The sequence below is a fragment of the Nycticebus coucang genome, chromosome X, assembly GCF_027406575.1.
Source record: "Nycticebus coucang isolate mNycCou1 chromosome X, mNycCou1.pri, whole genome shotgun sequence".
Lineage (NCBI taxonomy): Eukaryota > Metazoa > Chordata > Mammalia > Primates > Lorisidae > Nycticebus > Nycticebus coucang.
In genome coordinates, this window is record NC_069804.1 from 135,422,930 (window position 1) to 135,441,469 (window position 18,540).

Sequence of the window (18,540 nt, forward strand, 5' to 3'; positions counted from 1 at the left end):
AACCCAAGAAGAGTCGCAGTCCCTAAAACCTCAGTGCTGAAAAGTAATTAATATTGGCACCTGCAGAAACAAGCTGATATTGAGACCCCAAATTAAAATATATTGGAGTCTCAATAGGGGGGAATGAGAGAGGATAGCCGAGAAGGGTGAGGTCTAGAAGAACAGGTCTTCTCAAGGAGACCACAAGGATACACATGCAGGGTCCTCTCCACGATGACTCAGCTGTTGGGAATTTGTAAACTTAACTTCCTGAAACTTGGAAATTTCCAATTTCTGTGAAATCCTGTAGTTCTGTGGGGATGGAAATAGCATTTCCTGCTTGATTCAAACTGGCCAATGAGAAGGGTACCTGTGGGGTGGAACTTTTTGACTGTCAATAAAAAGGGAAAGACCAAGGCAGTCGGGCAGCACGGCCATTTGGATTTCTTCTATGCCGTAAGCTCCTGGCTGGTGAATAAAGCCCTTCCTCTTATAAATGTGGTTTTTAGGTGCTCCTTCTCTCTGCTGGGCATTGTCTTCCTGCAACATTTCAGGTGGAATAAAGGCTACTTTAATTGCAGGAATTGGATCTCCATTTTCCTTTTGTCTCACATTGTGAAATGATTTTATCTTTGGGTCCAGAACCTTTCATATGGTGCTTGTGATTCCCTGGAATAAAACCCCTTTGTGAGGCTGAAAATACACCCCACCAAACCTAACTAAATGGACCTTTATTCCCACGAGATGGAAAAAAAAAACAGTGCAAGGGTGGTGCCTGTGGCTCAGAGTAGGGCACGGAGCCCATATATTGGAGGTGGCGGGTTCAAACTCGGCCCCAGCCAAAACCTGCAAAAATAAAAACAAAAAAACCCCAGTGCACTCTGACCTTACCTACCATTCATCCACTTCATACTAAGGGGAAACCTTCTTTAAATGCTTTTTCTATACTTCTTTCCTCTTCCTACTCTACCTCCTCCCCCTCCCCCTCTTTTTGCGCTCTTGTGTATTTTCATATGATCTCTTGACTCCTTACACACTCAGAGGCTGAATCCCCCCTGGTCTTGGCCCCCCTCCCCCATGTCCTGCTATGGGCACAAGTCCCTCTGGCTGGTTGAGGTCATGGACAGAGGTTCCGCCCTCTTTTGACTGAAGTCTTAAGTGGAGAGTTCTGGGTAATCTGATGCCAGCCTCGCCAACCCTACTGTGAGTTTGGATTGTTTTCAGTAGTTCTGTCCAGTGACCCAGGTTCACTCATCTAGGATCTTCCTGGATGACTAGATTTGGCTGACAACCAAAGGCAGAGGGCGCTCTCTCTGGTTGCAGTCTTGATCATTTTATTGCAGTCTCAGTTGTTTTATTGGTCTCTAAATTCCTAAATTTCCTTTATTTTCTGCGAACAGCCTCCTCATGTTACTTTTAATCTCATTTGCTTTCTTCCTTCAGTTTTTACTCTGGGCACCACTCAGTCACGGTTGCCCCCTTCTTCACCTCTAAGCTTTTTCTAACTAACCTCAAACCCATATGTCTTTACCCTGACCTCAAACCTAAACCCCTCATTTATTTATGTAATACTGCTTGGACTACTTACAAACTTGGCAGTGGTTCACATTGGCCTAAACATGGCACCTTTGATAATTCTCACTGATCTCAAAAATTACTGTCACAAATTAGCCAAATGGTTGGAGATTCCTTACATTTATGCATTCCTCATACTCCAAAATATTCCTTCTATATGTTCATCCCGCGAATCCTCTCAAATTTTACTTGTGTGAATACCTCCAAATTTTTCAAACTCATCTGATTTTCTATTGTGTTCTTTTGATCCAGCAGATAATACCCACTTCCTCCCTACTGGCAAACCTCTGCCCCTCCTCCCCCTTCTCCAACTTCCACCCCTCTCCCCTTCTCCAATTTCCAAACACGTGGTAAGGAAAAATGGCAAACCTGGGATGGAAAAATGTGCCAGATCCACTTTCCCTGCCCCAGTCTAGGTCTGGCCATGCCTTTGCACCTCAGACTTCCAAAATACCACAACTTCTGTACCCCCTCTGAGAGGTTGTGGGAATGGAAGGCATCATCAGGGTTCATGTCCCATTCTCTTTCTCAGACCTCTCCCACATAAATCAAAGATTAGGCTCATTCTGTATGGATCCCACAAAATAAAGAATTTAGATATCCAATTCAATCATATGATTTAACCTGGCATGATTTATATGTTATCCTCACCTCTACTCTAACTTCGGAGGAAAGAAAGCAAGTCTGGACTCAAGCATAAATTTATGCTGAAGACCTATGCAGAATAGATCAAAATCTGCCAGAAGGCACCAGGGCTGTTCCCTGAGAGGACCCCAATTGGAATTACCAAACTGATGCTACTAGAATCCGCTTCCATAACCACATGGTCCAGTGTCTCTTAGAGGGACTAAAGAAAGCAGGCCATAAAGCTGTCAATTATGATAAGTTAAAAGAAAAAAGGGAATGAAAATACTGCCCAGTTTTTAGCTCGTCTTAACAAAGCTCTCCAGCTATATACTACCCTATCCCTGGAGAACTAAGAAGGCAGACTCATTGTTAACATGTATTTTATCTCTCAGTCTGCACCTGACATCCAGAAAAAATTCCAAAAATCTCCCCAAGGCCCCCAACCCCCTCAACAAGATCTTATTAAACTGGCTTTTAAAGTTTTTAATAATTGTGAGGATGCTTTTAAAAGGCAGTGGCTCTTAAGATTCCACTTATTGGCTTCTGCCATTAGGCAAAACCTGGCAGTTTCTCAGAATTCTCCAGGGTACTCTAAAAAAATGAGATTTCTTTTTTTTTTAAGGAATATAAAACTATTTATTGACCACTGTTCACTATTATTTACATTAAAGTAAACAATACACAGTTGGATAACATTCTGATTATTATGACTTTTTTATGGCTTCTGCTCAACTACTAACCCAAATATTGAAAAGTTTGAGCCTACATGTAAGGAATGAGTTGGGGTAAGGAAAAAACATGCAGGTCAATAGTTTAGATTACAAAGTTTGTTCACACATTTATGTCAACAGGTATGAAACTGCCAACATGGCTTAACCATCTGATTAGGTTTCTATAAGCCAAGCCTAGGAATGGCTTACTAGAGGAATCTTTTATGACTGTATAACTCTTATTTGTTTACCTCATTAGAACACACCAGGATTTGTCTAGTTTCCTCATGTGAATGGGGAGGTTATTGGTAATGATAAAGCTTTTCCTTTTAACATTTTGTAAACACAATTTTGCTTTTATATGACTATACATACAGATTGACATGGCTGCCTTTAAATTATCCATTTAAATTGTCGAATTAAGAATCAACTAGTTAATTTGAAACATGGCTGAAGGAAAATTTTCTGTTCTTACATTGCTCAGAATGATGGTATTGCAGACACCTGGGCTTACCTGTGATTTTTATTTTGGTGAATGTTTAAAAACAAAGACAATCATTTACATATGCATGTTATATATACACATACAGAAACAAATTAAAAAAAAACCCAGAATGGTCCTTAGGCAAAGAGTTAAACACAAGTTCTTACTGAATAATGGCTATGGAAATTTCCCTTAGCATTTAGAAAAGCTGTTCTCTAATGCAGAGGAAATAATATACCATGGTATCAAATGTTTTGTTTTTTTTTTTTCTGATTAAGGAAGCAACTAGAGAAAGCTTTTATTTGTTCAAAGTAACCAGTGCTATTGATGCAAGCCCCCCTCCACTCTCCCAGTACTACTTTCAAAATGAACATATCAAACTTGATTTATTAGAATGTAATTATTTCTTCACACTCGTCAATCAAAAACCAAGACGCAGATTTTATATTTATGTTTGTACATATATATTGATATATGTACATATATATAGCAATGCAAACAATTTTGAGCTTCATCTTCTGGACAAGAATGCCAAGTTAGTCTCTCTTCATAAAAAGCAATAACAATCTGAGGACACTTCATATCTGCCTCTTTTGCCAGCACCAAATCTGCCTCATATGAATCTTTCCATTTCATAAGAAATATTAATTCTCCACTGCTGTCTATGGCACCAATTATTCTTTCAGGATCAAGACCTCTGGCAAAGCTGCTTGGTTTGTCAGCAGCATCTCTTTTCTTCTTTGATTCGCTATCATCAGATTCACTGTCAGATAAAGATTTTCTTTTTGTACCACCTTTTACTTTTACCAGCTTTTTGAGAATTAAGAAATGCTTCAATTAACTCTGGACAATCTAAATTTTCTTCAGGTTCTCAAGTATTATCAGCATCTGTAAATCCTTTCCACTTCAAGAAATACTCCACTTTCCCATTTACTACTCGTTGATCGAGAACTTTTTCCACCACGAAATCTTCAGGCTCTGCCTCTTCAACCTTTTTACTCCTTCCCTTCTGCTTCTTTCCTATTTTTTGCAATGTAGTTTTATTGGAGGCCATTTTTTATTGCAGACTTACAGAGCTATTATTCAACAGCTCCAAGCTACTCTGGGTCGTGAGTCTGCAGTGTCTCCCCCAACACAAGATTTCCCCTGGGACTGTTTTAAACGTGGCAGGCCAGGTCACTGGGCAAAACTATGCCCAAAGCAAAACCCTCCCCACAAACTGTGTCTAACCTGCAGAATGCCTCACTGGAAGTTTAACAAACCAAGTTCTTCTGAGAATTTGGTTCGCAGACATTCCAGAATAAGGCAAAATTCTGCTGAAGTCCTCCCGGGAACCTGGTTTGTAGATACATCCCAAACGTGCCTGAATTTCCCCACCTTCTGGGCCTAGCTGTTGAAAATTCATAGTTCCTGGAAGATTAGAGTGCCCCCTGGATAATTACAAAATCTAAACTCCGGAGGAATTTGCTAGTGGAAGGTAAGCCAGTTTTTTTTTTTTTTTTTTTTTTTTAATAGACCTGGGAGCAACCTCTTCCATGCTGCCATCTTATTAAGGTCCTTTAGAACAGAGATCTTGATGATGAGTATTGATGGTAATGTAATCTGCCCCCATGTTACTCCACCTTTATGGTGCACATTTTCTAGACACTCTTTCTTGCATTCATTCTTTATTATTCTCTCATATAATGTTCCCCTACTAGGTAGAGATATTCTCTCAAAATTGCAAGCAACCTTGACGATTCTGGCTGGTTCCCACCTCTCACTACCCATCCTGTTCCTCTCCAACCCTTCCCCAACAGCCCCTCTATTCTCTCAATCTGACCTCCCTGTAAATCCTATTGTAACACTATACTCTTTTCCAAATATTTCTCTTTTTCCCTTGCCTAATCCTGAAGACACCTGATTTATTCATGGCAGGGTTTTTTTTTTTTTTTTTTTTTCAGTTTTTGGCCAGGGCCAGGTTTGAACTCACCACTTGCAGTATATGGGGCCAGCACCCTACTCCTTTGAGCCACAGGTGGCAGTTCTTTTAAGTCTACTGCTCATCCATTGCCAAGACAGGTTTCACTATTATGTCTTCTTCCCACATTATCATCTCTGTTACTCTGCCCCTGGGCACTTCCCTCACAACAAGCAGAACTCTTAGCCCTCACTAAAGCCTTACAACTTCACCATGCAGCCATATCATGGAAAAGGGGATTCATTACCACCCAAGGCTCCCCTATCATCAATGCCACACTCATTAAAGACCTCCTAAATGGAGCTACACTTCCAAAGGAAACTGCCATTATTCACTGTAAAGGTCACCACATGATTCCTAAATTCAGTTTCCCCAGCTCTATTCAGAGCAACAAAAGCCCAGCTTTTGTTAGACACATCAGCTCCCAAATCTCACAAGCTCTAGGAATTCAGTGGCATCTACACGTGCCTTACAGACCCCAATCATCAGGAAAAGTAAAACAAATGAATATCATCCTTATACAACATCTAATAAAACTAGTGCCCTGCAGGACTTTATCTCCTCGTTGGACAGGCCCTCAGACAGTTCTTTATAGCAACCCCACAGCTGTTCACTGTCAGTGCCTGCTGTGGCACCCCATCACTGCATTAATAAAAACAGCCAAGGACACGGATTGAAGGTACAAGCCTTCAAGAGCTGGGCTTCCCATAGGTGTAGGGAGAGGCCTGAGTAACCTCTGCAGTGGCCTTTTATTGAAACATTGTACAACAGGTGTGGGGGGCCCACATACTGGAGCTACATACTTAATGATCGCTTCGTGCTCTTTCCCCACGGCTGGACTCCCACCCTGTTGTACCACAAATGTCCAAAGTATAACACCTGCTTGCTAACCAGTGACTGATCTTATCTCATTAACACATGCAGTTGCTTGAGGGCTTGTCTCCAGGCTGCAAAACATCTCCAAGCTAGCTAGGAGGTTGTCTTGCTCCCAGCGCCTCCCTCAAGAACCGGTGGCCTCCAGTTTGCCTTGTGGACCCCTCAGTTAGGATTCACTGATCCTGAATAAAACTGTTTTACAGGAAAACTTCCAACGCTGAAGATCTATTACTGGAAATCAACAAGTACTGTTCTCTGCCACCTTTAACTCACCAGGATCCCTAAAAAATCCACTTCCTAATAAATGTGTAACATTCCTCCCTGATTTTTTCCTTTTCTCTATAACTTTTCTCAGGATGCCTGGCTACTCTCACATGTTCAAAGTTGGAACGACCTCCTTGAAGCCTCTAAAAATTTGTGGCTACAGGGCACCTTCCAAGACTTTCTCCCTGAAGAAACCCAATTTTCTTCTTCTTTTTTTCCTTCTGGCTACCCCTCCTATCGATTCTGGCCTTTCTCCCCTGCCCATCAATCTCAACTAATAATAAAGCCACTAATTATAATCCTTCTTATTATCAGTTACAGATCAGCAATTCCCTGCTTCATCTCTTGATTTATTGAACCATTACCTGAAAACTGCTCATATCGTCACCCTACTGAATGCCAACCACCACAAACTGAAAAAGCAAAAAATTCCTGTAAACACCACTCCTCTCTCCCTCCCATTCTTTTTACAGGCAGCCCACCATCCCCTGCCCCCACGAGAAGCAGTCAAAGAGACGCCACACCCATCACTCTACCTCCTTATAATAAACTAAAGAGACTGGTATGATAGATTCAGGAGTAAACTGCCCAAGTAAACTTGCCCTGCCCAGGCAGGATCTGGTTCATGACCTGCTCAAGAAGGTTCAGACTCGTATCCCTCTCAGGAAATAGGAATGCCACCAATCCTAGCTGCCCTAACCGATAAAATCCCTGTCCGCCATAGCCCATGCCTGGATTCCTCCCTAGTCAGGAATCTCACCCCACCTGCACTTCAGGTAGAATAAAGGCTACTTTAATTGCATGAATTGGATCTCCTTTTATCTTGTGTCTCGGAATGATTTTATCCGTGGGTCTGGAACCTTTCAGTATGATAGCGTCATTGTGTCTCACCTTCTTTCTGGGTAAATGCTGGGGAGGGAAGGAGGAGTCTGTCTCACTGCTATGTTTCTGGCTGACTCACCTTGGGAAAGAGGATAGATGGGAACAGTATATACACCTGTGGCTGGATGTTTCTGCATGTGAGCAAGAGAAGGGAAGACCTAGGAAAGTTGTCAACTGGGGTATTCTCTGCTGTTCTGAGAAGCAAAGTGGCATTTACTGATGATCAGTGACTTCTCTGTTTCAGAAAAAAAACTTTGCAGATGAGGCTTTTGTTCAGAAGGTTTTAAACAGGATGTCGATGGGATGTTATGTTCATCTAAGATCAAATTCTGGAGGTAAGGCACTTCCAGACACTTGAGATCCTTGTGACAGATCAAAAAGAGCTGAGACACAGCAAACCAGCCCACTAGTAAGCGGACCAGTAGTACTCCCCACACTCTACACCTCTGCCTTTTCAGATCTCACCTTCCTGACCCTGCAGAAACCTAGGGAAGAGTATGCTGGGGCCTCCAGTCCCTGTGCCTTTTTCTCTGTCCTTGGAATTTCTCCTTCTTCTCTGCTTTTATATATTAAGGGGCTTTATGCTTTCTCTGTACTCCCTTGTGATGGCACCAAGCCTAAAGTACACCCCTAGTGGGGCTGAGAAGCATGAGATACAGAAATGAGTATGTGAGCTGCAGAGTGCTGTGCTTCTCAAGCAAGGGTTTTCTGCACCATCTTCTGTCAGACTCTGGGACGGCACTTGAGCACACATTCTTTGCACCCTGGGCACTTACCCTATTCAGTTTGCTCAAAACGAGCACATTGTCTTCTCTGTACAGTCTACAATTCTCTGTCTGGTCTATTTTGTCTACCCAGGCATCAGACACTTTCCCCTTTGTCCTTAAACCTTCAGCTCCTACCAAGTTTTATCACCTCTACCTCTGGGAAACATCTCAGCTCTGTTCTTATCTCTCCATTGATCACAAGTCCCCCAGATTGGGCCTTGGTCACCTTGTTCCTAAATTACTGCACCTTGAAAACCAGGGCCCTGGCCTTAGATTTGCAGGTGGGTCACTTGACTGTTGCTTTCCCTTTGGGCCATTACTCTTTTCAGAGTGTGAAGGCATAAGGTCCAACCCCCAGGTTTTGTTTTTTTTTTCTTTACAGACAGAGTCTCATTTTGTCGCCCTTGGTAGAGTGCTGTGGTGTCACAGCTCACGGCAACCTCCAGCTCTTGGGCTTAGGTGATTCGCTTGTCTCAGCCTCCTGAGTAGCCCAACCCCCAGGTTTTAAGATGAGTGTACATCTGGGTACAGGAGGGCAGAAGGCAGGCTCTTCCAATAAACTTATCCTGCAAGGATAGCAGTGTCTCTTCTAGGCAGGGCCCCTAGGGAAGAGGCCAAGATTCTTGAGGGAGAGAGGTCTGTGTATATGAGATTTCAGGTGTTAGGCACAGCCAGCTCTCCCTGGCATGACACCAGAGTTTGGATCATTTGCTCCCGAATCTGGTGGGTATCAAAGAAGTAGCTCCTTCATTTCCTCCCTTCCTGGTCCCCATGTTTCTCAGCAAAGGCTAACCAACAACCATTTACGTATACCAGGCACATTCTCCTCACTGCTTTATGGCCAGTTTTGCATCTCAGCAGATACCCAGGGCCCGGGGCTGGGAGCAGGGGCAAGGACCGACCTCAGGGATTGTCAGGTGTGGTTGGTCCACAATATCTCCAAGGTACCTTGCCACGTCTTTCACATAGATCCTGATTTGTCATGAGGCCTCAGGTGAAGCCAGGGTTGTATTAAACTTTTGGGGAATTAGAACCTGGGGCCTATGAGAAAAGGTGGGTCCCTGGGTTGATTTGGCCAAATAGTAGATAAAGGTGGGTGGGCAGGAATAACTCAGGACCTTCTTTAGACATATGGGGGAACTACAGGCTATAAGCCTAAGGCTTTTTGTGTGTGTGTGTAGAGATCAGTAGGTGAAACAGTTATACTGTGAGTGGTGTGGGTGGCAGGGATGGAGGGATCAGAGACCAAAGCAGGACACAGAGGAGTGACACCTTTGTTTTTGGGGAGTAGCCTTCATACCTGATAAACAACTGCAGCATTGTATAGAGAAGAATCCTGGCCAGGAGATCTGGAGAACATTTAACACTATGGAGGCAAGGCTAGAGTTGTGGGGGTTGTTTAGCCGGGAGGAAAGAGGACCTGGTAGAGATTTACAACTTGCTTCTTCAATAGAGTGAGACTCTAGGAATCAAGGAGTGAACAGACCAAAGTACATGTTGAATTGCATTTAACTGATGGAAGCAAGATGTAGCAGGAGCAGACACTGGACAGAGATAAATAGAGTAGCCAGGACAAAGGGGAAGGGGGAGGTGAAGTAAAGAACAGTGATGATAAGAAGGAAAATACTGTCCCGATAAGTAGTAGTGTGTGGATAATACTGAAAACTCACTTGAACCATTGCCTGCTCCACAGGCCAAGTGAGCCCAAGCCCCCCATCCCCAAGTCTGTCAGGTCAGCAGTGACAAGTAAGATACAGGCAGTGACACCTATCCCATGAAAGAGTCACACCCCCACCCCTACCCAAATTCTTTTTTCAAGCAGGACCTCAGGGAAACTGAGCCAAGGGTTTAGGGACCTCTAGAATTCCCCTGTGAGGCTTCCCACTAGACTCAGGGTCAAATTTCCCTCTGTTGTTTGAGGTGGAATATAATTTTTATTTATTTATTTATTATTAAATCATAGCTGTGTACATTAATGCAATCATGGGGCACCAACACTGGTTTTATACACCATTTGACATGTTTTCATCACACTAGTTAACATAGCCTTCCTGGTATTTTCTTAGTTATTGTGTTGAGACATTTACATTCTACATTTAGTAAGTTTCACATGTACCCTTGTACGATGCACCATAGGTGTAATCCCACCAATCACCCTCCCTCTGCACATCCTCCCCCCTCCCTCTCCTCCCATTCCCCCTTCCCCCTATTTTTAGGTTATAATTGGGCTATAGCTTTCCTGTGAAAGCCATAAATTAGTTTCATAGTAGGGCTGAGTACATCGGATACATTTTCTTCCATTCCTGAGATACTTGGCTAAGAAGAATATGTTCCAGCTCCATCCATGTAAACATGAAAGAGGTAAAGTCTTCATCTTTCTTTAAGGCTGCATAATATTCCATGGTGTACATATACCACAATTTATGAATCCATTTGTGGATCAATGGGCACTTGGGCTTTTTCCATGACTTAGCAATTATGAATTGGGCTTCAATAAACATTCTGGTACAAATATCTTTGTTATAATGTGATTTTTGGTCTTCTGGGTATATACGTAGTAGAGGAATTGTAGGATCAAATGGCAGGTCTACTTTTACATCTCTAAGTGTTCTCCAAACATCTTTCCTAAAGGAACGTATTAATTTGCATTCCCACCAGCAGTGTAGAAGTGTTCCCTTTTCTCCACATCCATGCCAACATCTGTGGTCTTGGGATTTTGTGATATGGACTAACCTTACTGGAGTTAGGTGACATCTCAAAGTAGTTTTGATTTGCATTTCTTTGATGGTTAAGGATGATGAACATTTTTTCATATGTCTGTAGGCTGCACACCTGTCTTCTTCAGAGAGGTTTCTCTTCAAGTTCTTTGCCCATCCTGAGATGGGATCACTTGTTCTTTTCTTGCTAATACGTTTGAGTTCACTGTTGATTCTGGTTATTAAACCTGTGTCAGAGATATAACCTGCAAATATCTTCTCCCATTCTGAGGGTTGTCTGCTTGCTTTACTTACTGTGTTCTTGGCTGTGCAGAACCTTCTTAGTTTGATTAGGTCCCAGTAGTGTTTTTTTGAAGCTGCTTCAATTGCCCGGGGGGGTCCTCCTCATAAAATACTCCCCCAGACCGATTCCTTCAAGGGTTTTCCCTGCACTCTCTTCTAGTATTTTTATAGTTTCATGTCTTAAGTTTAAATCTTTAATCCAGTGAGAGTCTATCTTAGTTAATGGTGAAAGGTGTGGGTCCAGTTTCAGTCTTCTACAGGTTGTCAGCCAGTTCACCCAGCACCATTTGTTAAACAGGGAATCTTTTCCCCACTGAATGTTTTTAATTGGCTTGTCAAAGATCAAATAACGGTAAGTAGCTGGATTCATCTCTTGGTTCTCTATTCTGTTCCAGACATATACTTCTCTGTTTTTGTGCCAGTACCATGCAGTTTTGAACACTATCGATTTATAGTATAGTCTGAGGTCTGGTAGGGTGATTCCTCCTGCTTTGTTTTTATTTCTCAGTAATGTCTTGGCTATTCAAGGTTTTTTCTGATTCCATATAAAAAGAAGTATTATTTTTTCAAGATCTTTAAAGTATGACAGTGGAGCTTTAATAGGGATTGCATATAATTTTCTTTTCTTGTTGTGTCTTTTCCTGGTTTGGGGATCAGGGTGATTTTTGCTTCATACAACGTGTTGGGTAGTCTTCCTTCTTTTTCTATATTTTGGAACAGGTTGAGTAATATAGGTACTAGTTCCTCTTTAAAGGTTTGGTAGAATTCTGACGTGAAGCCATCTGGTCCCGGGCTTTTCTTTTTAGGGAGATTTTGTATGGTTGATGCTATTTCAGAACTTGATATTGGCCTGTTCAACATTTCCACTTGATTCTGTCTACATCTTGGAAGGTGATGTGCTTCCAAGTATCGGTCAATTTCCTTCAGATTTTCATGTTTCTGAGAATAAAGTTTCTTGTAATATTCATTAAGGATTTTTTGAATTTCTGAGGAGTCTGTTGTTATTTTGTCTTTGTCATTTCTGATTGTTGAAATTAGAGATTTTACTCTTTTTTTTCCTGGTTAGGTTAGCCAAAGGTTTTTCTATTCTTTTTTATTTATTTATTTTTTATTAAATCATAGCTGTGTACATTAGTATCACCATGGGGCACCATACACTTGGTTCATAGACCGTTTGACACATTCACATATTCCCTTGTAAGATGCACCGCAGGTGTAATCCCATTAATCCCCCTCTCTCCACCTCCCTCCCTCCTCCCTCCCCTCCCTTTCCCCTTACATGGATGGAGCTGGAACATATTCTTCTTAGTAAAGTGTCTCCAGAATGGGGAAAGGGTTTTTCTATTCTTATTGACCTTTTCAAAAAACCAAGTTTTTGATTTATTGATCTGTTATATAATCCTTTTGTTTTCAATTTCATTTAATTCTGCTCTAAGTTTGGTCATTTCTTTTCTTCTACTGGGTTTGAGTTTGGAATGTTCTTCCTTTTCTGGTTGCTTGAGATGTCCCATTAAGTTGTTAACTTCTTCTCTTTCCGTTCTCTTGAGGAAGGCTTGCAGTGCTATAAATTTCCCTCTTAGGACTGCCTTTGTGGTATCCCAGGGGTTCTGATAATTCTTGTCTTCATTGTCATTTTGTTCCAAAAATTTGGTAATTTCCTTTTTAATGTCATCTATGACCCAGCTATCATTCAGCATAAGATTATTTAATGTTCATGTTTTTGTATGAGTATGCAGATTCCTGTTGTTACTGAGTTCAACATTTATTCCATGGTGTTCCAAGAAGATGCAAGGAATAATTTCTATTCCTTTAAATTTACTGAGGTTAGACTTGTGACCTAAGATTTTATCGATTTTGGAGTATGTTCTGTGGGCTGATGAGAAGAATGTGTATTCAGTTTTATTGGGATGAAATGTTCTGTAGATATCTGTTAAATCCAAATGTTGGATGGTTAGGTTTAAATCTAAAATTTCTTTGCTCCGCGTCTTATTGGAGGATCTATCCAACACTGCCAAAGGAGTGTTAAAATCTCCTACTATTATGGAGCAGAGGAAATCAAGTTGTTCATGTCTGTTAGAGTTTCTCTTATAAAGTGAGGCACATTCTGGTTGGGTGCATAAATATTAATAATTGAAATCTCATCATTTTGAGTATTACCCTTAACAAATATGAAGTGTCCATTCTTACCCTTCCTTACTTTTGTTGGTTTAAAGCCTATTGTGTCTGCAAATCGAATTGCAACACCTGCTTTTTTTCTGATTTCCATTTGCCTGAAATATAGACGACCATCCCTTTACCTTGATTCTATATTTATCTCTTAATGTAAGATGAGATTCTTCTTATTATTATTAAATCATAGCTGTGTACATTAATGCAATCGTGGGGCAACATACACTGGTTTTGTAGACCATTTCACATATTTTTCATCACACTGGTTAACATAGCCTTCAAGATAAGATTCTTGTATGCAGCAGATATCTGGTCTGAGGTTTTGTACCCACTCAGCCAACCTGTGCCTCTTTAGAGGACAGTTTAAGATATTCATATTAATGAAGAATATTGATTAGCCTGGTAAAATTTTGTGTATCGAGTTTTTCGTAAGTCCCGTGGACATTTTTAATCCTTTTGCCACTGTGGAAGTTGGAGTTTGATCAAACGTTTCTTAGTGAATTTAGTTTTGTGTTAGAGGACTGTGCTGGTCATTATGGAGGATAGGTCTGAGAATATCCTGAATAGCTAGTTTAATTATGGCAAATTTCTTCAACATGTGAATGTCATTAAAATATTTAATTTCTCCATCATAAATGAAACTCAGTTTAGCTGGATACAGGGTCCTGGGTTTAAAGTTATTTTGTTTTAGGAGATTAAAAGTCGATGACCACCCTCTTCTGGCTTGAAAAGTTTCGGCAGAGAGATCTGCAGTCATTCTAATATTCTTCGTTTTGTAGGTTATGGTTTTCTTACATCTGGCTGCTTTCAGAATTTTCTCTTTCATATTAACTTTAGTGAAGTTAGTTATGATGTGCCCGGGGAATGTCTTCTTCAGGTTGAGATATGCTGAGGTTCTGAAACTGTCTGCTATTTGAATTGCAGAATCTCTTGGCATGTCTTGAAAATTATCTTTCATAATTTCATGGAGAAAAGCCTCTGTATCTTGCGAAGCCACTTCATCATTTTCAGGGATTCCTGTGAGGCAAATATTACCTTTCTTCGAATTATCCCTGAGCTCTCTGAGAGAATAATCCATTTTTGCTCTCCATTTCTCTTCCTCTTTGAGAGTTTGGGAGTGCTCAAAAGCTTTGTCAATGTCAGAAATCCTTTCTTCTGCTTGCTCCCCTCTCTTACTGAGGGTTTCTGCTGTATTTTTCAGATCTTTGAAAGCTGCAAATTCTTGCCTCAATGTGTCAAAATCTTTGGTGATTTTGTCTTTAAATTCATTGAATTCTTGAGACAACTTTTGAATTGCTCCTTGAATTTCTAATTCCAACTTTTTCTCTATTCTATTAATGTTGTTTGCAATCCAAATTCTGAATTCGATTTCTGACATCTTGGCCATCTGTTTATGAATGGGATCTTCAGTTGCGTCTGCTGTAACTTTCCTTGGGGGGGGGTTGATCTACTCTGGTTATTTATGTTATCGGAGTTTTTTGGTAACCAAAAATGATGATTTTTATTCTGCCCCATGATTATTTTACACCATTTGACTACATGAGCAGATAAAGAGAAGTTGGGTTGGATGGTCCAGGAGTAGTGATTAACCAGCCCTTTACCCTAAAGCTAGGACTAGTGTCTGTACCTTTTCCCCTGGAGCTTTGCCAAGGACCTGTACAGTGCTACAGCCTGAGAAACTGAGGTCCTTCTTGGTGTGATGGGGCTAAGTGGCTCTGTCTTGTTTTCAGCTGGTCTCTGTCCTACGCTAGTGAATCAGTTAATCTGGGTTGAACTTTCAGTTGTGGAGAAATCCCAGCAATTAAGTCACCCCCTCACAGGCAACAATTGGAAAAGGAAGATCAAACCTTCCCACAACTACACACCCAGGGTACCACTTGGATAGTCCTTGGGTGATTGGCTCAGTTCAAGAGGTCCAAATTAATTGTCTCAGTCAGCACCTATCTCAGGTGGGAGAGTTTAAAAGGTCTCTGGCAACTAGATCACAGGGGTCTGCTGACAACTCAAGTATGAGTCCCTTGGGTGCTCTGTGAGGTCAGGAGGACCCACCTAGCTAATAGATTAGTCTGGGAAGGTTGATGCCTCCTTCCCCACCTTGTACCTCTGTCACACCCAGTCACTGATATTTCTGCAGGGCTGTGACCCAGTTGCCTCCAATGAGCAAATACTTCAGGGGTTTGCACCTGCCTGAATCACAGGGAGATCTATGTCTCCTCTGCCAGGCCGCTGCTCTCTGCCACTATCCGGCAGGGGGAGGTGAGGTCTGACTACCTCAGATGCTTAATGGAGGTTGGGGATGTTCACTCATTTCCAGCCCCACCCCTGATTGATGTTACTGACAGAACTACTCCACAGAATTTGTTTCTGTCCCAGCTATATTCTCATGCAGAAGAGAGGATGTTAGGGTTCACAGAACTTGTGCCACAGGCCCTGTCTGTGCCGCTTCCCAGTCTCAGCTGCCGTTTGTATTCTAGTAGCATGTTTAGCTGTCAGTTCCAGCCTCTGCCTTCCGTCCGTTGTCTTGGCTAATGATCCTCTGAGGACTGGGTGGTCTTAGGCTCAGTAAAGTGGCCTCTGGGTCAGCCCCGCCTTGGGAATCTGCCAGCTGTGCGCATACGTATTCTAGTCCCCATGCTCTTCCCAGGCCACTACCACTTCAGGTTAACCCTTTACTCATGGGGCCTGCGTTTCTGTCCCAGATCTGTTCTGCCAGTGGCTGCCACCAGGGAAGATGCCCAGCCTCCTCTGGTTGCCCAGAGAGACAGGGGGTGTGACTCTGGAATATCCAAGGGTGAGCCCTATTGTTGCTGCTGTGGCTGTTGCTCTGTGCCTTGGGGCACTGCTGCTCCTGTATGGTTCCCTCTCAGCCAACCATCATCTCCTCACTCCTGTGCTGCAGAATCGGCACTGACCAGCAGCAGTCTATGCCCTGTCCACACCTGCCGAGAAAATACCCAAGAATCTGCACTCTTGGGGTACAGGCTTCCAGACCTCAGAATGAGAGTGGAGGGGAGTGCTGGGAGTTCAGAATTGCAGGTAGAGAATATATACAGTTTTATACAGTTCTATGATTCTTGGCTGGAGAGCACCATGGCACCCTAGTAGGGGAAGTAGGTCCAGTTTTAAGAGGGACTCTCCTAGGGGATACAATGCAAGGACTTTTGAACTCTGCTCACTTGTTTTTTTTTTTTTTTTTGTATTTCTGAGTGTTTTTTATTGAATACAGTAGGCATAAAAGATAAGATGTAAAAAAGGGCAGACTCCCTCAGCTGCTTCCTCCATACTCTGATCACTTGTGTTTATGGAGTACTCCAAGCCATTCTCATGGGGGAGGGGACTCCCATCCACTTGCAATGGATTTTGTACCTTTTGTTCCTATCCTTGGGGTCGCAGCTCACCTCAGCAGCATTGACGTGCGTTCTTCAACCTTCTCTCTTGGCGCAGCTCTAATCCACCAGGTTACTTGCTAAATTTCTGTCCTTTAACTCTCCTTCTGACTAGGAGTCTCTGTGGAAAGCTGGCTTCAGTCAGCCTTCTTGCCTCAGCTCCCTGACCATTGTGGATTAGAATTTTAAGGTTTATCTTGTTCCTTCCTCTTTAAGGAAGGTATACAACAAGAGGCCTTAGTGGTTGTGCCTTGATTAGGTTCCAATAGGAGCTTTTATTAGTTTCTTGATGAAGGGGGAATGGGGTAGTGAGTAGAGGAGGAGAGAGAGGAGTAAGAACAGCTAGCAGAGCTGTTTCTCTCTGGGCAAAAGAACTGGGTTGCCACTATGATGTTAAAAGCAGCTCCCAGAGGGCTTCACTCAGCCCAGAACCTGGCATGCCATAGGCATCCTGATACTGTAGAGTGAAGGAATGAATGAAACATTTTCATGCTTTATTCACCTGTTCTTTGAGCACTGAGTTCCAATGGATGCTAAGGAGGGAATCAGCTACCCTTATCACTTTACTTGCCTTTCTGTGCTCATCAGGGAGAACAGGGCTGAAGCTATCACTCCAAAGACGCCTTTACATACCTCATCTGGAGGTGTATCTGTCAATTTTCCTTTTAGAGATGTGGGTATACCTTAGCTAAGTTCTCAGCCTAGTGAGTAGATAGCATGTCAAGTGGCCCCTTTGGGTAGATAAAATAGACATGGTATTATTTCCTGTGGGCTGTATCTTTGTCAGGACATGGGGCTTGGTGAGGGAAAGGTGGCTTGCATTTCAGCTATCACTTGCTCCTACAGCTAGGGGCCCTTGGCCAGGGCTCTGTGCTTGCCCTTAGGGTCACTAGGGTTCTGTGGAAGGGGATGGAGTTGCTTGAGTGGCACTGAATAGTCTAGGACAAGAAGTCTGATCCAAGAATTGAGAGGAAGGGGCCTGGCTGCCTGGCCCCACTGGAGCTCATTAACTGCTTAACACAGCTTCTTTACCCTAAAGGCATGTAGGAGGTCTGAAAGGCTATAATCAGGAATTGTGTTATCTTGAACCCCCTATCACTATATACCATTTTACTAGGGTTTGTTCACAATAGCCCTGACTGCTGGAGTCTAAGGTATGCCCCAACATAGAGGCCCATTTACTTTGTACTTGTCATTCAGACACTTATGTCCAAGAGCAATTTGCTTTCTGAAGCATTGGGCTTAACATAAACATTTTTTTTTTTTTTTTTTTTGCAGTCCAGTTTCTGCAGCTCAGCTTCTGGGCAGTCAGCCTGTAGTGAAGCCAGCAAGCTAAATTATGAAGGTCATGTATATTTTCATAGCAGGAGCATGATGTAATAGACAGAGAATAGTGGCCTTTCTGTATAGCTGGTCACAGGCAGCTTTGAACCAATAGGGAATAATGCAAATTTATTTATGCACAGCACCCTACATTTTAAAATCAAATGCGTTTGAGTCTTGCTTGTGGACAGTAATAACAGAGAGCTCAAGAAAAACCTCAGGAGGAAGAATCCCACTCAGACACATGCTTACATCTTCAGTCACACTTGCATGTTAAAACACACATAAGCATGTCCATGTATTAACTCGCAAGTGAATACAATCACAGATTCACTTACATACGTGAACATACACATACACTAAAATGCTCAAAGACACACTTAAATATTCGCTTATAAATGAACACAAGCGTTAACTGAAACGTGAACATGCACATATATTCAGATACTCACATATTCTCACACGTTAACTTGTACATGTACATGCTCAAATATTTAATGAACATATTTATATTTTAACATGTTCACACATAAATCACA

At 42.2% G+C, this 18,540-nt stretch overlaps 1 pseudogene; it reads right to left on the reverse strand.

The window, feature by feature from the left end:
* Positions 1-4,049: 4,049 nt before the first annotated feature.
* LOC128578105 (chromobox protein homolog 3-like) lies at positions 4,050-4,429 on the reverse strand (annotated as a pseudogene).
* Positions 4,430-18,540: the final 14,111 nt, after the last annotated feature.